This window comes from Papio anubis, chromosome 4 (genome assembly GCF_008728515.1).
Source record: "Papio anubis isolate 15944 chromosome 4, Panubis1.0, whole genome shotgun sequence".
NCBI classification, from domain to species: Eukaryota; Metazoa; Chordata; class Mammalia; order Primates; family Cercopithecidae; genus Papio; species Papio anubis.
The window spans coordinates 145863239-145879595 of record NC_044979.1 but is presented as its reverse complement, the minus strand read 5'-3'; positions in this window follow the sequence as shown (position 1 = coordinate 145879595).

Sequence of the window (16357 nt, the reverse complement as noted above, 5' to 3'; positions counted from 1 at the left end):
GTGGATGTGTGTTCCTGCTGAGGACAGGGCAGAACCCAAAATGGAACAGACAGGAACTCAGCCCTGTGAACTGCCAGCATGGCACGGAGTCTATTCATTCTGTGCCTCCATAAAAATCACATTTAAAAAACAATCAAGATAGGCTCCAAAGAATAAAGATAAGGCTTGAACACCCTCTCCTGAAGAGACTTGCCATTGGTAGTTCAGGTTCTCATTACGGTGATTGTGGACGACCAGTCCTCCCCAACTCCATCCCTGCGGTTCCCCACTCTCCTCTCATCCTCCCCAGCCCTGCCCCACTCCTCACCACCAACCCTCTCCCACCCACCAGCACCACAGGCTTTTTCCACCTCAGCACCTTGTTTAAAATTGCAGCCCTTCACTGCAACCTTAGTTGATGTCCTGCTAAGGACTGTATCCTTCTAACATCATTGAGGCTGCAATCTCACAACTGACTTGGCCTGCCCTCCCCAGCAAGACTTGGAAGGAAGATAGAAATGGTCCCAGCCCTGCAAGCCAGTGCCCCAGGTGAGGCTGCAGGGCACAGCAGAATGGGGCTTACCCGAAAGACAGGTCTTTGTACCCCATCTTTTTCACGCAGCGGTCACCAAGCGGTCTTTGCAAACTCCATCATTAATTGTTTACTAGGGCGAGGCCATTTCTTTATCCATCCCTATTCTTGAGCATTTAGATTATTTCCACTTTTACAGGATTTTGATCTTAAATTTTCAAAGGGAGAGAAGAATGGAGTCATCATTTAGAATTTATGAGTTGAGTGCCCAAGTTTTACCCTTCATGTATTATCATGACTTGGCATGTTTGGTGATGAGCTGTATGATTTTAATCAAAAGATACATTTTAGTTAGGCCATCAGTAGACAGTCCATAGTTCTAATCTGAAACATAAAGGAAAATTGGGGGTGGAGGGGAGACCACAAGCCATCTGATTAGAAACCACTGGCAATACACAGAGCGGGATGTGGGGGAAAATTATTTTCTTAAATGTTACCTTCACACACGTAAAGTTATCGAGGGAAAGTGGTACAAAGAGAACATCTGAGAGAGATGCCAGCTTGGGCCACAGGTGGCTCTAATCTGTTCTGACTTGACTCTAGATGTCTCTCTCCAGGTCCCATATCTCTCTATTAAGGTCCTGTTCGTGGTGCAAGGGAAAGGCAAAATGATTCTTCTTGGGATAGGGGCAGACACTGAGGGCAGAGGAAACGTGCTGTGGCTTAGTTGAACCAAGGGGGAAGTTGAACTAAGTTGATAATAGCTCAAGATAAAAACTGAAATCCTATCAAAGCATTAAGTCCAAAAGGCAAGACGAGGCCAGACACAGAAAAATAATCAATGGATGATCAATGAGCTCAGAGGCTGGGAGGGTTCAAGCCAAGATGGCAGGCAGAGTGAGGCGTGGAAGAAGCCTGTGGTTCAGAATGAGCCCATGGACAGGGAGGGGATCTCAGAGGTCCTCCTGAGTGGAGGAGGTGCTGTCCAGGTTGCAGGGATGGATGTGATGGCTAAAAATGATCTCTCAAGGCTGGCCACCTTTCATATGGCACTGAGACTCTGTACATTTCATCCACTGGTCTTCTTTCTTTGTCCATCCCTTCATACTATGCTTAAGATTCTTAAGAGAGCTGTCAGTGACGACCTTGCCCACCTTCCTAACACCACCAGCTTTAGTCTCACTCAACGTTCTAGTACAGAACTAGAGAATCATTTCCTTAGATTCAGAAAGGAGTATCTTCCAGAGAAAGAGTCTCATCCCCTCCCCCTCCACCTATCCTGAATAATAAATCGAGAAGATAAAAACTAAAGACGTTAAAATAAAGTCACTTTGCTGACAGGCTATGACTTGGGAGAGCTAACTGTTTGTGAACAGAAGGGCATAGGGAAATCCATTTGGGGAAATGATTTTCAAAGTTTACTGTCTACTTATGGCCTTAAAGTTTTTATTTTCCCAAATTATAGGAAAAGATTGATCATGGTGAGACAAAAATTTCTTGTGGGAAAGTTGTGAAAAATGTCTTTGTTCCAATGCGAAGCAACAGAGTGTTGTCTAATTTTCCTGGTGGGCAGGTGGAAGATGATGGGTCAAGGATAAAGAGTGATGGTGATGGTGGTTTATGCTGCTGACACGTAGTCTTAAAGATTATAATCAGCTCACTTGGGAGCCCTCGAGGGAAGAAAGATCCAAAGGTAGAATGAACACATATGATCTATAAATAGGACACATACTTGAGAAGCAGTGATCTTATCTGGAGGCAGCCGTGCCTCTGTTATTTCATCGATTCTCCCCACGTTAATGGTGTTGCTGGAGCTTACTATTAATCTAATGACTGTGCTTTGGAATAATAATGCTTCACTCCTGCTCTGTCTCTCCTATTTGACAGACAGCTTGGATTCATCAGAGAAAGGGCCCAAGAGCTGCATCAGTCATTATTAAATAGAAATCAATAAGGCACGTTACATAAAGGAAGCTGCAAGTGTGTGATACGAGGCAGCGTGTTACCTCTGAATTCAGAAATCCATTCCTGTTTCTAAGCACCAAAGTTCTAGGGGGCTCTGACCTCTGGAAATGTATGCATGTGCTTTAGACATTAATGCCGCTAAGAGGGTGCCTTAATCCATTTTGTGCTGCTTCTACAGAATACCTGAGACTTGAAAATTTATAAAGAACATAAATCTATTGGCTCATGGTTCTAGAGGCTGGGAAGTCCAAGATCAAAGGTCTGCATCTGATGAGGACTTCCTTGGTGCACCATAACATGGCAGAAGGCATCACATGGCAAAAGAGGATGAGAGAGAGGGGGAGAGGGAGGTGAAATTGCTTTCATAAAAAACCCACTCCCATGATAATAACATTAATTTATTTGTGAAGGCAGAGCCCTCATGACATAATCACCTCTTAGAGGTCCTACCTCTCAACACTGTTGCATTGAGTATTAAGTTTCCAGCACATGGATTTTGGGGGACATATTCAATCCATAGCACAGTTTTTGTGGGTCAGGAATTCATGGGTGGCTTAGCTGGGTGATTCGGGCTCATGTCTCTCATGAGGTTGCAGTCAAGATGCCAGCTGGGCTGCATCACCTGAAGACTCAACTGAAACAGGAGGATCTGCCTCCAAGAAAGCTCCCTCACAAGGCCAGCAAGTTGGAGTGGTTGTTGGCAAGAGGCCTCAGTTCCTCATCACATCAGTCTCTCCACAGACTACTTGAGCATCCTCACAACATGGCAGCTGGCTTTGTCCAGAGTGAGTGAACCAAGACAGCAAGGGAGACACTGTAGTCTTTTGTGACCTAGCCTTGGAAGCCACACTCTGTCTGTTTCACAACACCCTATTGTTCAACAGGTCCATCCTATTTGAAGTGAGAGCAGGGCTATGCAAAGGCAGAAATACCATGAGGGGAGGATCCTTGGGTGCTATCTTGGGGTGGATACTCTGGTTCTCTGTGAGACTTTGCTTGATATCGTGCCCTCCCTTGGCCACCTTCTCTTCCTGGTCCTGCCTCCCTACTTTCCAACTAGTTTTTCCTAGGAGCAATTTCTACCAGGGGATTTTCACTTTTACATGGATTCTCCCCCAAAGATCTGCTTCTACAGAACACAGCCTAAGACATGCAACATAGATGGGCAGCCCGTCCATTTTTTGATTAGCCCTCTGGCTTTCTGCTGGGATGGGAGCACGCTGTGAGCCTTACCCTCCTTGGCTGTGGCCCTGACCCGCTCCTTGGGGGCTTCATTCTCTCCTTTGTCTCAACAGTCGTTGGCTAGGGCCCTATTAGAATAGAGCCACCACCCAGAACCAATGATATCCTTTACCAAACCCTCAGCTGATATCACCCCATTTAACATAACTTCCAACTTATCCTTTATAGCAGCTACTATTGTCTTTATTCTACAGGAGAGGAAACTGAGATTTAGACAAATTAAGTAACATGTACAAGTTTGCATTGCTAGCACCAGAGCCATGACTTGAACCCACGTCTGGAAGGTCCAGAGCTCATGACCTTCACCTCCATTGTGTTTGCTTTCTGGTCATTCTCTCCACCTGCTGCCAAGCTGTGTCTGCAGGTCTGACCCCCGCAAGGACAGAGTCAGATGGGGATGGAGCTGATGTTGACCACAATTCCTTGCACGGCCAGCCATCCAATCCTGTTTTCCGGGTCCTCTCCCCCTCCTCACCCACTACTCGTGACTTCCTGCCTCTCCATACCCACAGTGGAAACTCTTACCATGCATCTGTGCTTCCTGCCTGAACCAACCCAAAGCTGTGGTCACCCTGGTCGGGGCACATAGATGGAGCGGTTAACCCCACCCTTTGCCCTGTTGCCACCTGGGTTCAAGAAGTCAACATCCCTCATGCCACCAGGCTCCTGGCCTCGCTGTAGCAGATGGAAAGGTCTCTTCTTGGTTAAGAGATTTTGCTCCCCTGAAAATATGCTTGAGCCTAAGCAGGTTGGCACTGGGGTTTTTCTTTGAGGACAACGTCTGAGGGAAGGGGAGACAGCGGAGTGTGTGAGCTGCTTCAGGGAAGGAGTAAGCCAAGCCCTCTCCAGCAGGGGCAAGTCCAACCCCTCAAGGGGAGATTAGGGCTTAGAGAAACCAGTCCTGGGGCTTTGGAACCTTCTCACTTGTAAAACACAATGGCTCCCAGGGCAGCACACTAATTAGCCAGTTGTTCTGCATAAATTTGCCTCTTAAATTCAAGAGACTCACACTCCTTGAACGTATCATAAAGCCAGGTTCAATTTTAGAGTTAAACTCCCAGAAAGGAATAGAGCATTCCAGCCCCCCTTATTCTCCCAATCAGTGCCCTTCTGCCTCCCAATTTCTAATACCATGCCTGAGTCAAGCAGGGGTCATGTGTGTGCCATTTTCTAATTGAACTATAATTAACACACTATAAAATGCACGGATTTTAGGCATTCCGTTCAGCGAGTTTTGATAATTACATACTCCCAGGTAGCCACCACCCAAACAAAACACAGACCGACTCTGTCTGATAGCAGTGGAACAACAGCCATACATGTAATTTTAAAGTTTCTAGGAGCCACATTTGGAAAAGTAAAAAGAAACAAGTGGAAATTACTTTAATACTGTCTTTTTAACCCAGTGTATTTAAAACATTATGATTTTAATACAAAATGATAATAACTTGTTCTCTTTTTTTGGCAACAAGTCTTTGAAACTATGTGCATGTTTTATGCTTACAGCACATCTCAATTTGGAGGCTAATTTTTAAGAGTTCAAGTTAGGGCTGTGGCTAGTGCCTGTAATTCTAGCAGTTTGGGAGGCTGAGATGGGAGGGTTGGTTGAGGCCGGGAGTTCAAGACCAGCCTGAACACTACAGTGAGACCTCTTCTCTACAAAAAAAAAAGTTTAAAATGAGCTGGGCATGGTAATGCACACCTATAGTCCCAGCTACTCCAGAGGCCGAGGCGGGAGGATTGATTGAGCCCAGGAGTTCGAGGCTGCGGTGAGCTGTGATCATGCCACTGCACTCCAGCCAGTATGACAGAACGAGACCCTGCCTCTAAGAAAAAAATTAAGTAAAATTAAAAATTTAGTCTCTCAGTCATACTGGCCACAATTCAAGTCACGTTTTATGAGGTTAGTGGCCACCATATCAGATAGCAAAGATTAGATGCCACCATCAACCCAGAAAGTTCTCTTTCCGTCAATTTCCTTCCTCTCCCCCAGATGACCACTTTCTATCATTACAGATTGCTTTGTTTGCTCTGGGCTTCATATAAATGGGTTTATACAGCCTATACTCTTGTCTCCTGCTTTGTTTGTTCAGTATAGTTTTTGTTTGGTTTCTTTGAGACAAGATCTCAATTTGTCACCCAGGCTGGAGTGCAGTGGTACAATCATAGCTCATTGCAGCCTCAACTTCCCGGGCTCAAGAGATCCTCCCACCTCAGCCTCCCAGGTAGCTGGGATTACAGGCATGCACCACAATGCCTGGTTAATTTTTGTATTTTTTTTTTGTAGAGACGAGGTTTCACTATGTTGCCCAGGCTCGGTCTTGATCTCCTAGTTTCATGTGATCTGCTCCCTCAGCCTCCCAAAGTGCTGAGATTACAGGCATGAGCCACTGTGCCCAGTCTCAGTATAGTTTTTAAGAACCATCCACATCATTACTCATATCAGTAGTTCTTTTTTTTATTGCTGCGTAGTATTCTACTGCATAAACACACCAAGATGGACCCAGATGCGTGATACCCATTTGGGCTGTTTTCAGTCTGGGGTTCTTCTGAACAAGGCTGCTATCCACATCCTACTACATGTCATTTTATGAACGTATGTTTTCATTTCTCTTGTGTAAACACCAAAGGGGAATTGCCGAGTCATAGGGTAGGTACGTGTTTCACTTTGTAATCAGCAGCACTCCAGAGAGACGGTGCCGTTCCACGTTCCAAACAGCAGCATGGAGCTGTCCATGTTCCCCACATCTTTGCCAGCCTTTGGGACTGTTGATCACTTAAAATTTAGCCACTGTGTCCACCGTGGTGATCACGTTCATTTCCTTGATGACTCAAGACATTGGGAATCTTTTTTTTTTTTTTTTTTTGAGACAGAATCTCACTCTTTCACCCAGGCTGGAGTGCAGTGGCGTGATCTCGGCTCACTGCAACCTCCGCCTCCCAGGTTCAAGCAATTCTCCTGCCTCAGCCTCCCGAGTAGCTGGGATTACAGGCGCCCACCACCACACACAGCTGATTTTTGTATTTTTAGTAGAGATGAGGTTTCACTGTGTTAGGATGGTCTCAATCTCCAGACCTCGTGATCCACCCGCCTTGGCCTCCCAAAGTGCTGGGATTATAGGCGTGAGTCACCACGCCCGGCCGGGCATCTTTTGTATATTCATTGGCCATTCTTAGATCTTCTGTGAAGGGACCTGATCAAATCTTCTGTTCATTTTTTAGGAGTTGTTCTCTTCAGGGTTAATTTGTAGGCGTTCTCTACATATTCTGCACAAATCCTTTATCAGAGACATGTGCGGCCAATATTCTTTCCACTCTGTGGCTTATCTTGATTTTAATTTTTTTGAAACAGAGTCTCACTCTGTCCCCTAGGCTGAAGTGCAGTGGTGTGATCACAGCTCATGGTAGCCACAACCACCTGAGCTCAAGCGATCCTCCCACCTCAACCTTCAGAGTAGCTGGGACTACAGGCATGTGCCACCAGGCCCAGCTAATTTTTGTATTTTTTGTAGAGATGGGGTCTCTCTCTGTTGCACAGGCTGGTCTCAAACTCCTGAGCTCAAGCAATCCTCCCACCTCAGCCTTCAGAGTAGCTGGGACGACAGGCATGTGCCACCTTGCCCAGATAATTTTTTTGTTTTTTGTAGAGATGGGGTTTCACTGTGTTGCCTGGGCTGGTCTCAAACTTCTGAGCACAAGCCATCCTCCTGCCTCGGCCTCCCAAAGTTCTGGGATGACAGCCTCTGTGGCTTGTCTTCATGATGTCTTTTGAGGAGCATTTTCAAATGCCTGGGTAACAGAGCAAGATCTTATCTCTTTAAAAAATTATAATTCTCTATTCGCAACAACCCACTGTTCATCTCCGTTGCCAACATTCCCTGCAGACAGGGATCAAAGCCAGCACCCCAATTGCAAGGCCTCTGCCATCCAACGGAACAGGCTCAACATCAGCGTGGATTGTGATTTTTCAGTCAATTCTGTACCGTAGCTACCGGCTTCAACTTTTACAACCTGTTGTCCCACAAAGCAATCTCCTGCCACTCCCTAACCTCATGAAAATGAAATGGGAGCCCTGCAAAAGCAAATCATTAGTTTGAATCTGTTTGTAGCTGGTCAAACTTGTTTCACTCAAAGACTGGAGTTCAAAAAGTCATTTCTCCTAACCAAACAAATATTTGCCCGTCATTTAAACGTTCTGTAGCTCTCAGGGCTCTGCCTTACCTTAAATTGCTTGTTATGCAAAGTGTTCCGAGATGAAATTTGGCTTTGGTGTTTGGGGACGGGCTTTCAAAGGATTTATTAACCGACTCTGTATCTCGCCTCCCTGGTATTTCAAGCTCCATCTTCTCCTTGTTATCTTTCATGCAGGACCAGGACTGGTGGTGATTTTCCCTTTGTGAATCTTGTTTTCAATAGAAACCTCACAGACACACAGAAATCTCCTCAGGTATGCGTGTGGGCAGTGGTATCCCGCCAGCCTTCTGCCTCCCGGCTCTGCCGAGACCATAATTGTGTAATTACGGTAACACTCTGCATCCTCATCACACATTTCATCTGAGGTTGCCAAACGTTTCACAAACTATTGTATGACCTCTTTCATTTTACAAGTGGAGAAACCAAGGCTGGAAGACACTGGTGAGATGTCATGTCAGGGAGTTCCTCCGCCTCCCTGGGCTTGCTCCAGGCACAGCGGTCTTTCTGCTCAGATGGATGCAACGACACCCAGCATTTGTTGTTTTCACATAACGCATGTCAGATGTTGCTCTCAGAGCCTTTCACACGTTAACAAAGTTCATCCTTGGCCGGGTGCGGTGGCTCACACCTGTAATCCCAGCACTTTGGGAGGCTGAGGCGGGCGGATCACAAGGTCAGGAGTTCGACACCAGCCTGGCCAACATGGTGAAACCCTGTCTCTCTTAAAAATACAAAAATTAGCTGGGCGTGGTGGCACATGCCTGTAATCCCAGCTACTCAGGAAGCTGAGGCAGGAGAATTGCTTGAACCCGGGAGACAGAGGTTACAGTGAGCCAAGATCGAATGACTGCATTCCAGCCTGGGCAACAGCAAGACTCTGTCTCAAAGAAAAAAAAAATCAAGGTTCATCCTCAGTTTAGTTACATCCCTGTGTGCCAGTGGATAAAACGAGTCACAGAAAGGCTAAGAACATAGCCCAAGGGCACAAAGCTGTAACTGCCCAACAGGTTCTCCTTGCCTGCTGCCTAGACAGAGCCAATTTATCAAGACAGGGGAATTGCAATAGAGAAAGAGCAATTCATGCACAGCCAGCTGTGTGGGAGACCAGAGTTTTATCATGACTCAAATCAGTCTCCCCAAGGATTCAGAGATCGGAGTTTTTAAGGATAATTTGGTGGGTAGGTGGCCAGTGAATCGGGAGTTCTGACTGTTCAGGAAGGAGATGAAATCATAGGGAGTTGAAGCTGACTTCCTGTACCAAGTCAGTTCCTGGGTGGGGCCCACAAGACCAGATGAGCCGGTTTATTGATCTGGGTGGTGTCAGCTGATCCATCCAGCCAGAGCGCAGGGTCTGCAAAGTATCTCAAGTGCTGATCTTGGTTTTACAATAGTGATGTTATCCCCAGAAGCAATTTGGGGAGGTTTAGAATCTTGCAGCCTCCAGCTGTGTGACTCCTAAACCCTAATTTATAATCCTATGGCTAATTTGTTCGTCCTGCGAAGGCACTCTAGTCCCCAGGCAGGAAGAGGATTTGGTTTGGGAAAGGGCTGTTATCATCTTTATTTCAAACTATAAACTAAGTTCCTCCCAAAGGTAGTTCGACCTACGCCCGGGAATGAACACAGTCAGTTTGGAGGCCACCAGGCAAAGGAAGGTAAACGAGTAGCTTTTTACCGACTATTGCAAAGTCACAAGTACATCAAGCCCTAAAAGCCCTCAGCATCACAGAGTGATGGCTGCAGCTCCAGCCACTGTGTTCTCATTCTAAGCAGAAAAGGGAGGGACAGAGGGTGCAAGCCACACTGTTCCCTCTTCACAGGAAAGAGTGTGAGTGTGAGACCAGTTATGTGACTGGTCATTTGTAACCAAAGGATGTCAGAATGAAGTGCAGTGGGGGAAGATGGCCATAAAAGCCGGCTGCAGGTTTATTCCATTTTAAAATAAGTACACGATTTCAGACGTGCGACCTAAATCTGTATGCAAAACGGAATCAACCCCAGAAGCAAAAGAGAAAAAAAAGTGTCTGGACTTCCTCCTGTCTTAGAACGCATCCTCTAAGGATTTTTCTATAAGGCCAAGTAAAATTACAAGGTTGGGTTTTTTTTTCTTCAGTGAAGTCACAAAATTACGGTAGCATAAAGGGCACACGAAAGGCCAGTGATCATTGCCTCAAATTAACATTTGGTAATACCAGAGGAAGAAATTCCTTCCACAGAGGAAGCCTCCAACGGCAGATGCTTTCTCCACCTCAGCTCAGTCCGACTGCACAGAGAAATAAGGATTCTGGGGACCTTGGCGACCTTGGGAACAGGTGCCAGAATGAGACTGAGAAACCCTGACCCAACCCTTCCTCCTGGAGATTCCTCATCCATGAAATTGTCAGGCTGGAAATGTCTCTGGAGACTCTGCGTCTAACCACCTAGAAAACCTTCAGTGTCCTTCCTTCCTTGATTTGATAGCATTCAACAAATATGTGAAAACCTCCAATGTACCAGCTTCAGGGTAAGGGCACGTGATGGTGAACATAACAGACCCCGTCCCTAATCTCACAGTCCTTGTGGTCTGGAGGGGAGATGGCCTCTGAGAATACGAGTGTAGCATATGCGAGAAACATGGAACTGATCAACAAGAATCCTGGCTACAGAGGCTCAAACCAAAGGGGATTTATTTTTCTCACCTACCCAGAAAGGTCAAGTCCTAGCTCCCTGTGTTGAATCAGCCACATGGTAACATCGAAACCCACATTTCCCTCAAGATCACAGAGTGATGGTTGCAGCTCTGGCCACTGTGTTCTCATTCTAAGCAGAAAAGGGAGGGACAGAGCATACAAGCTGCACTGTTCCCTCTTCACAGGAAAGAAAGCATTTTTTCAGAGACTTCCACTGTGTCCCAGGGCCAGCCCAGCTGCAAGACAGGTTGGGAGAGCGAGTATTTAGCTAGGCACATGGCCACCTCAAACAAAACCAGAATTCTTTTAGCAAGGGAGAGGGAATGTGGGGAATGGGTATTTCATAGCCAGCTGTTCCAGTTATCTACTGCTATGTAAGAAACCACCCCCACACATAAGGATATAAAACAATTGTATATGCTCAGAGACTGTGTGGGCCAGAAATTTGGACAGGGCACAGCAGGGATGGCTTGTCTCTCTCCCTGAAGTATGGGGGTTCAGTTGGGGAAATGATTTGGGTGGCTTAAATGCCTAGGGTTGTAATCATTGAGAGAGTTCTCTCCTCATGTCTGGCTCCTGGGCTGGAAAGTCTTGAAGACTGGCCCCTCCATGTGGCTTGAGCTTCCTCACAATATGGCGGCTGAGAGCCCAGCAGGGGTTACTGAGATGGGTGTCCTGAGAGTGTGCATTCCGAGAAACCAGGTGGGCACTGCATGGCCATGGCTGATCTAGTCTTAGAGTCATACAGCCTCACTTCTACCATATTCTATTGCTTACAAGCAAGTCCTTAAGACTCAGCCAAGTTCAAAAGGAAAGGAATTTGACTCTACATCTTGATGAGGGAGTGGTCAAGTGGATGTTATTTTCCAAGGATGACCTCAGCAACAGCTGTCCTTCTACTGTCCAATAGCTGTACATTATGGAAGTACAAGGAAAAGGACAGCTATTGCTGAGATCATCCTTGGGAAATAAAATCCAGTAGTGTTGATTACAGGCACCCGAGCAGGATGTGGGGTTTTGGGGAAGCCTTGAGAGGAATCGTTGTCTAAGCTGAAAACTGATGAACAAATAGGAATGAGCCAGTGGAAAGAGGGTGGTCAAAGGTCACCTGTGGTAGACAAAGGGTGTGCCACCCAGGCGTGGTGGCTCACATCTGTAATCCCAGCATTTTGGGAGGCTGAGGCGGGTGAATCACTTGAGCCCAGGAGTTCAAGACCAACCTGGGTGGCATGGAGAAACCCTGTACCTACCAAAAATACAAAAATTAGCCAGGCATGGTGGTGCATGCCTGTAGTCCCAGCTACTCAGGAGGCTGAGCACAAGAATCACTTGAACCTAGGAGCCATAATTTGCAGTGAGCCAAGATCCTGCCACTGCACTCCAGCCTGGGTGACAGAGTAAGACTCCGTTTCAAAAGAAAAGAAAAAAAAAAGTGGCCGGGTGCAGTGGCTCACACCTGTAATGCTAACACTTTGGGAGGCTGAGTTGGGCAGATTGCTTGAGCTCAGGAGTTTGAGACCAGTCTGGGCAACATGACAAAACCCTGTCTCTACTGAAAAAAAAAAAAAAAATTAGCCGGGCGTGGTGGCATGCACCTGTAATCCCAGCTACTCAGGAGGCTGACACACGAGAATCACTTGAACCTGGGAGGCAGACATTGCAGTGAGCTGAGATCACGCCACTGCCCTCCAGCCTGGGCAACAGGGTGAGACTCTGTCTCAAAACAAAAAACAAAAGCAAAACGAAAAAACAGATGTGCCAGGTCATGAGGCAGGGAAGGGCGTGGCCACTGGAGAAATGGAGGTTCCTGTGGCCAGAGTGGGAAGGTCGGGTGGAGTGGGCAGGAAAATGTGGCTTAGCAGGTGAGCAGAAGCCAGGCCACACCGACCCCTGGGGCCAGAGAAGGGGCTTGTGCTTCATCCCAGGAGCAGGAGGAGATCAGGGTGGAGTTTCCTGCAGAGGAGCAAAGGGATGGATGTTCATGTTAGGAGGACCATGGCCCGCAGTGGAACGAGTGGAGGGCGGACACATGAAGGTGGGTTGATCGGGAGGAGGCTGCCATAGGAGTTGAAAAGGCGTCGGTGTGGGGTGGGGAGAAGCAGACCAGGATGGGGATGAAGTTTTAAGGTGAGCTCTCAGGACTTGCTAATTCCCTGAATTGCACTTGCAGAGGGAGAGGAGACAGGAAGGAAAGATGAACCCTGAGTTTCAGCCTGAGCACCTGGCGGGGGCTGATACAGTGGACAGGCCCTTCGCAAGAGGCTCTCCTGGAGCGGCTTGTTAATAATGGAAGAGGCATCTTTCTAAAGTCTTTGTAAAACGCAAATCCATCCAAGTCCTCCCCTGCTTGGAAGCCTCTGTGAGTCCCCTTTGCCCTGCAGAGAAAGGCTACTCAGTTTCCCTAACCTGGCCCATCAAAGCATCCTCCTGATTCCTTGGGATCCCTTCTTCCCAATCCTCCAACCCTACGGAATGACTACGGAGCACCCAGCAATTCCTCTCTCAAATCCACGTCTTTGCCAGGTCGCTCCCCTGGTCTTCTCCTTGCCACTTTTCAGGACTCAGTAGAAAGGTCACTTCCTCCAGTGCCAGGGTTTCTGTCCCATCTCACCACTTCCTGTGGGGGCTTTTCTCTTGGCTTGGACCTGTGAGTTCCCAGATCCCAGCTTTGTGTCTCCTGCTCACTGCTGTACGGCCAAGTCCTGGGATAGGGTAGCCACTCCGCAAGGCTTTGGAACGTCCAATCAGTGCAGTAAATCTAGGAGACAGGAAAGACACAGGGGTACTAGAGGAGAAGGGTGAGGGATTGGGGTTGGAGTGTGGAGACGCCCAAAGAAACAAAGTCGTTTGGCTTCTGCAGGAGGCCATTAGCTCTGCGCAGCTGCTAGTCCACTTTCAGTTCCAAAAGTTTCAACTCAAAAGTTGCAGGTTCTTCAGATGCCGCTGGACAATGGTAGGTTTCTGGCTGGCCCAATCTGACTGTGGCTCGACTTGGAAGTTAAGAGTACATAATGTTCCCATTTCTATGAACAGCTCAGAAGGAATCCAAAAAGCAGAAGTCAAAAACAGGGATTGGGAAGTAAGCACCCATACTTGGTAGAAACAGAACTCAAGCCGTTCACTTTTATCATCCCTTTAAAACAACAAGAAAATCCTTAGAAAAAAGATCACATGGTTTCTTCAGCAGATCCTCCCAGCAATGGGACAGAGGGGCCTCGTGGGCACACGGGCTTTGGAGTCAGACTTGCTGGCTGTAATTTTCCACTTTAATCCTCAACGTCCTCATCTCTCATACGGGAACACTGTTGGCTCGGGATGAAATGAGGTGTGTGCTCAGAGCCTGGGGTGACGCACCTGCCTTGATGCGTTTGAATGCAACATGAGCTGCCCTTGCTATGTGGTTCTCACAGTCTTCAGTGACTTCAGAGTAACCACAGGGACAACAGTTTCATTTTTCCATGCACCCACCAGTACCCTGCCATGGGACAATAGTGCGTGAATAAATGCAGCCAATTTACAAGCATGCCAGCTCATGCCTGTAATCTCAGCACTTTGGGAGGCCGAGGTGGGAAGATCGTTTCAGTTCACGAGTTCAAGACCAGCCTGTGCAACAGAGTGAGACCCATGTCTCTACAAAATAAGTAATAATTAAAAAATTTAATTAGCTATGTGTGGTAATGCCTGCCTGTGGTCCCAGCTACTTGGGAGGCTGAGGCAGGAGAATTGCTTGAGCCCAGGAGATGGAGACTACAGTGAGATGAGTTCATGCCACTGCACTCCATCCTGGGCAAGAGAGCAAAACCCCATCTCAAAAAAAAAAAAAAAAAAAAAAAAAACCTAAATTCGAAAAAGTAAACAAATAAATGTAGCCAATTACCAAAAGGCTTCCACCTCACCTGTCCCAGCACCACCCTGGGAGGCACACCTAATGTAACAAGTGCCAGGGCCAGGCCCTGTGGCTGACACCTGTAATCCCAGCACTTTGGGAGGCCGAGGCAGGTGGATCACCTGAGGTCAGGAGTTCGAGACCAGCCTGGCCAACATGGTGAAACCCCGTCTCTCCTAAAAATACATAAATTAGCCAGGCGTGGTGGCGGGTGCCCGTAATCCCAGCTACTTGGGAGGCTGAGGCAGGAGAATTGCTTGAACCTGGTAGGTGGAGGTTGCAGAGAGCTGAGATCACGCCATTGCACTCCAGCCTGGGCAACAAGAGCAAAACTCCTTCTCAAACAAACAAGTGCCAAGCGCTTACATGATGCTCAGTAAACCCTCTGTGCTTTGTTTGTTTGTTTGTTTGTTTTGTTTCGTTCCGAGTCGGAGTCTCGCTCTGTCGCCCAGGCTGGAGTGCAGTGGCACGATCTCGGCTCACTGCAAGCTCCACCTCCCAGGCTCATGCCCTTCTCCTGCCTCAGTCTCCTGAGTAGCTGGGACTACAGGTGCCCGCCACCGCACCCGGCTAATTTTTTGTATTTTTAGTAGAGATGGGGTTTCACCGTGTTAGCCAGGATGGTCTCGATCTCCTGACCTCGTGATCCACCAGCCTCGGCCTCCCAAAGTGCTGGGATTACAGGCTTGAGCCACCGTGCCCGGCCTCCTCCGTGCTTTTAACATTTCCTTTTTGTTGGGGGAAAGTGAGAATCTCAGAGGCAGGATGACAGGCTCAGGCAGGAAGATGAGGCCTCAGATAATGTCTTTTCATGTAAGGCCTATAATGTTGTTTCCTCTCATTAGGGATTGCTTTTGTTGCTACTGGCGCGTTTTCCAAGCTGTGTTAAATTTTAAGACCTAGTTAAACTTGTATTTCTTCAGGCTAAGTGGAAACTTGGTAGATTATTTTTTTCCAAATTAAAATCATAATAAAACTGATTTGGAAAAAATAAAAGAAAACAAGCTCGAGGAGACCCAAACGTATCTGTTTGTCAGTTTTACCATTACAAATGGAATTAAGCCAAACATTTAAGTGGTTTTTCACCAGCCTTCCTTCTGTGGGTCCTCTCTGTGTGTGTATTCTCTGTGCAGAACGTTCTTGGGTATAATTTATCCTCCTCTAATTTATTAGATTATGTCTATATACTGCTGTACTTATTTTAACAAAGAGGTTTTTAAACAAATAGAAGTAAATGTAGATTTAATTTATTTCATCAGGCGAAGAATTCTCAAGAAAATCAATTTTCATTTGCACAGGTATTCTGGTCGTCAGGCACCCCCGTTATTATACGCCTGTTCCTCCTTTGCTGGCGTTTCCATGACAGATAGCTTCATTTCTCTGCCACGATTCTATTACTTACAGAAAAATATGTTTAAGGAGTATCAAAGGTCTTACTTAAACTGACAAAAGTCACCAAAGCTTGTGTTCAGGTTGACACGGTCTTTAACTTACTCCAGCGAATGGAAACCACTGGGAAATTCACATGCTCATGGCAGTGTGGCATGTCCATTTTTATTTGCAGCTCTTCCTGTTTTGTTAATTTATAGAAGACCTTTAATGCTATCTAAATGGAAGCATGGATCTCGGCCCAGCATGAGAAGGTCTGACGAGGGATTTTCTCTCTCTTTGCTTGGAAACTGGGCTCTCTTCAGAAGTAGGGTGTGTCTGGGGTACTCACCACCAAAGTTCTAGAGATTGGTCTATGCCAAAATGCTCCAAGTCAGCCCATTATTTTCCAACCTCAGAGCTCATTGACAGATATAAATTAGATCATCCCTTCTATCCTCTGCTTAAAACCCTTGTAATGGCTTTCCATTTTCTTTTCCTTTTTTTTTTTTTTTTTTTTTT